This window comes from Oncorhynchus mykiss, chromosome 19 (genome assembly GCF_057628025.1).
Source record: "Oncorhynchus mykiss isolate SJ-2025 chromosome 19, ASM5762802v1, whole genome shotgun sequence".
In the NCBI taxonomy this organism is placed as follows: Eukaryota; Metazoa; Chordata; class Actinopteri; order Salmoniformes; family Salmonidae; genus Oncorhynchus; species Oncorhynchus mykiss.
In genome coordinates this window covers 39,241,575-39,246,421 of record NC_143040.1, presented here as the reverse complement: position 1 = coordinate 39,246,421, position 4,847 = coordinate 39,241,575, and the positions used below count along the sequence as shown (strand labels likewise).

General features: G+C 41.8%; 1 pseudogene; it reads right to left on the bottom strand.

The window, feature by feature from the left end:
- Positions 1-366: 366 nt before the first annotated feature.
- On the bottom strand, positions 367-714 carry LOC110498569 (large ribosomal subunit protein P1 pseudogene; annotated as a pseudogene).
- Between the last annotated feature and the right edge of the window lie 4,133 nt (positions 715-4,847).

Genomic DNA, 4,847 nt, shown 5'->3' with positions numbered 1-4,847 from the left:
ACCCAAGTGGGTGAAACACATTGCCAGTGGTCTGGTCAGTGTGTGTCAGGATGGAAGATTGGCCAATTTGAGCAAACAAATACGAATAAAGAAAATAATGGGGTGAATGCTAACTTCTGTAACATGCCATTTAGAGGGTTCAGAGAGTAGAATGTCAACATATGAAAGATAAGACCAGACAGAGGCAGTATACAGGAGTGACATAAACATGACTTTAATCCACCATCTCAATTAGTTCACGTAACAGACATGAAATTATAGGCACAGGTCAGGCATTATAATCAATGATGAACATCCACTTCTCATCCTTTTTTGTTGTTGTTGCCATTTCTGTTTCTTTGATTTTATTAGTTACAAAAAACTGGTTTAGTCGAAAAGACCGAAGCCCATGTCATCATTGGAACTCTCCTCGGATTCTTCCTTTTTCTCCTCCTTGACTGGTGCGTCTGCTGCAGGGGCGGCGCCTCCAACAGCAGCCGGGGCAGTTCCACCACCGGCACCTATGTTGCAGATCAGGCTGCCAATGTCCACCCTGGCCAGAGCCTTGGAGAACAGACTGGGCCAGAAAGGCTCAATGGTCACATTGGCAGCCTTGTCCTCTGTGACGGTGGCATTATCATCGTGGAGGATGAGGGCAGAGTAAATACAAGCGAGCTCAGATACAGATGCCATCTTTCTGTGTAGGTTTAATAGTTTTGGGGTCGGATGCCTAAATTTAGTTCAATTGAATCCACTTCTCATCCTTACACCCATCCTTACACTTACACTTCTGTGTGTGTGTTGCCTGTGTTGGGCTCAGTAGCAGTGCTACAGTAGTCTCAGTAGCAGTGCTACAGTAGTCTCAGCTAGCTGACACCATTCACAGTGCATGGGCTTCACACACACACATACACACACTGACATGGTTCGCAGCGCCTAGGCACCTGTCCCAGATGTGACTGTCACTCTGCCCCCCGCAGCTGAGGCCCCACGGCTCACTCCCCTGGGTCATTACTAATTTCACACCTATACACACACACACACACACACACAGTGGGTACAAACTTATGCAGGCACACACAGACAGATTCATTGAAACACACACAAACACTCACACACTCACACACTGACACACACACACACACACACACACACACACACACACACACACACACACACACACACACACACACACACACACACACACACACACACACACACACACACACACACACACACACATTGCCAGCTACTCTCACAATCCTGGATCCCAACTAATTATTTAGGAGAGAAATCCTGCATATGTAAGTGAACATGGGATCTGTGTGGTGAAGTTTTTTTGACATCTGATCATAAATCAGCAAAAGTAGGGCGGATTATGTCCCTTGGCCTGGTGAAAAGGAACTGAACCTGTGTCTTACTCAAATAAACTATTGTCTGGTAAGTGACATCAAAGACATTACTCTTCCTCCATTTCCTTCACGGACCACTGAACCGTACGCAGTATCTGTCCTCGACGTCTGCTGTAGTAAACTATCCACCTGCAGGTCATCGTCCAGGCCGTTCAGAACATTTGAAATAACATAATCTCTCTCGTCAAGGAAATAGCCCATAAAACTGTCCCTTTTATTTCTCTGTCTGTAATTACACCATTCACTTTTGAGATTTTGCACATACAAATCTGTTTAAATGTCCCACAGGATGATTTAGCTTGATCCTTTTGTATAATGAAGGAGGAATAATCTTACCGTAATTACTGTAGTATGAGGTGAAATCAAATGGAGATGAAAATCACCAATATGCTGACAGGAAAATAACAAAGGGCTGCGTCCCAAATTGCACCCTAGTCCCTATATAGTGCCCATAGCTCTGGTCAAAAGTAGTGCACTATATAGTGAATAGGGTGCCATTTGGGATGCATACATGGCCGCCACATTCTACGAAACATATTCTTAGCCAGATGTAATGGCTTTTATAAAAACCCAATTATATGTTTCTAATGAACAGTGGATATTGGGACTTGGTAGGTCCATAGATCATGGATGTATCATATTGTAATAGCAGTGTATTCAGGAGCCTGGTGAATAATAAGGGAACAGTCCATGTCACGAGTTCGGCTCCTTTCCCTCTCTCTGGATCTGACGGGGCACAACGTCTCAATCCCTGGAGCAAAAACGTTGTGCTATCCAGGAGCACGAGTACAGGACATCAATAAGCTGCTCTGAAACATTTTAAACCAGCATTGGGAAATTGAGTATCATATTTCATGTAGGATTCAATGACATTATGAAGGGCAGCTGAAGATGGATTTTTAAAGAACTGATTGGGTCACTAACAAACGCACAATAACATCTGTCCCTCTGCCCTCCTTAAATCATGGCATTGTATGGTTCAGCAGACTTTTATCCCTCCATAACTGGCTACGAGACTATTGCAGCTCTGTGGTTGTAACATTTATTGACAAGTTTGATACCTTCTGGAAACAAAGCTCATAGTATAAGGAGGATGGGATCCACCCTAGATCCTTTCATGGCAATATAAGGGTAATTGAAAAGCCATTGTTTCAATGCAGCAAGCCCAGCTCATTTAATCTCTACCATTGTTGTTGCTGAATTCTCGTAATGCTTCAGCAAATGTACATTATCCCAGGGGCCCAGGAAGACACAATGTAAGTAATGTATGTCCCTCTTACTGCCCTGAATGCCTTTGCTGATCCTACAGCTATCGTATACAGTAATCATGTGCCTATGAACCAGAGTTATACTGTTAGCATTGAGGTGGTGTGTTCTAGCAGGAAGTCCACTGTGTGCAGCGCACCCTGCACTAACATAAATAACCTGAGCATGCTAAGCTTCCCAGTAAAGCAATAAAAACAATCAAGCATCCCAGAAAAGTACTAAAAATAGCCCATGTTATTAAAGTAGCTTAAGAAACAAGGTTAATTATATCAATAATTTGCTAATAACAGATGACATTCATATTCTGACAATGTCTGAAACTCACTTAGATAATACCTTTGATACAGTGGTAGTAATACATGGTTATAAGGTCTAGAGAAAATGCAGAAATGCCAAAGGTGGAGGTGTGGCCGTTTTATATTCAGAACCACATTCCTGTAAAGCTAAGAGAGGATCTCATGTTAAATACAAGTTATATGGCTACAGGTTATTCTGCCTCACCTGAAGCCCATTCTGGTGGGAAGCTGCTATAGACCACCAAAGTACAAACAGTCAGAATCTGGATAGCATGTGTGAAATGCTTGATAATGTATGTGATATCAACAGAGAGGTATATATTTTTTTATTTTAAATATTGACTGGCTTTCATCCGGCTACCCACTCAGGAAAAGCTTCAAATTGTAACTAGTGCCCGCAACCTGGTTTAGGTTATCAGTCAACCTACCAGGGTAGTTACAAACAGCACACACATGAAATCATCAACATGTATTGATCACATCTTTACTAATTCTGCAGAAATGTGCTTGACAGCAGTATCCAAATCCATCGGATGCAGTAATCACATTATAGTAGCCATATCAAGGAAAACCAAACTTCCAAAGCCTGGGCCTAATATAGTGTATAATTTAGAAGTACCTATCCAAATGTATTAAATTGGATTACAAGCAATTAAGTAACTTCCCTGTAAATCAAGAAATGATATTGGTTCAATCATTTGAAACAATGTTCCCATATATATTTTTCACACACATTTAGTAGCCACAATATCAGAACCACGTATTGGCTACCTTAACATAGAAACCTTACCAGGCTCTTGGGAATCACATGCACATACAGTGCCTTCAGAAATTATTCAGACCACTTGACTTTTTCCACAATTTATTACATTACATTACATTAAAATGTATTTGTTTTAAATAATCCTGCACACTAGTCCTACACATCCCCATGATGCCAAAGTGAAAACAGGTTTTTAGAAATTTGAGCAAATGTATAAAATAAACTAAAATACATTATTTACATAAGTATTCAGACCCTTTGCTGTGAGACTTGAAATTGAGCTCAGGTGCATCCTGTTTCGATTGATCATCCTTGAGATGTTTCTACAACTTGATTGGAGTCCACCTGTGGTACATTCAATTGATTGGACATGATTTGGAAAGGCACACACCTGTATAAGGTCCCACAGTTGAAAGTGCATGTCAGAGCAAAAACCAAGCCATGAGGTCAAAGGAATTGTCCTTAGACCTCCGAGACTTTGTGACTTCCCCAGATTTTGTGAAGGCACAGATCTGGGGAAGGGTACCAAAACATTTCTGTAACATTGAAGGTCCCCAAGAACACAGTGGCCTCCATCATTCTTGAATGGAAGAAGTTTGGAACCACCAAGACTCTTCCTAGAGCAGGCCACCCGGCCAAACTGAGCAATCGGGGGAGAAAGGCCTTGGTCAGGGAGGTGACCAAGAACCCAATGGTCACTCTGACAGAGCTCTAGAGGTTCTCTGTGGAGATGGGAGAACCTTCCAGAATTACAACCATCTCTGCAGCAATCCACCAATCAGGCCTTTATGGTAGTGGCCAGATGGAAGCCACTCTTCAGTAAAAGACACATGACAGCCCACTTGGAGTTTAACAAAAGGCACCTAAAGACTCTCAGACTATGAGAAACAAGATTATCTGGTCCAATGAAACCAAGATTGAACTCTTTGGCCTGAATGCCAAGCGTCACATTTCAAATCAAAATCAAGTTTATTTATTAATCAGTTCATTTGTCACGTGCGCTGAATACATCAGGTGTGAAATGCTAACTTACAGGCTCTAACCAATAGTGCAAAAAAGGTATTAGGTGAACAATAGGAAGGTAATGCAATAAAAAAACAGTAAACATTTGGAGGAAACCTGGCACCATCC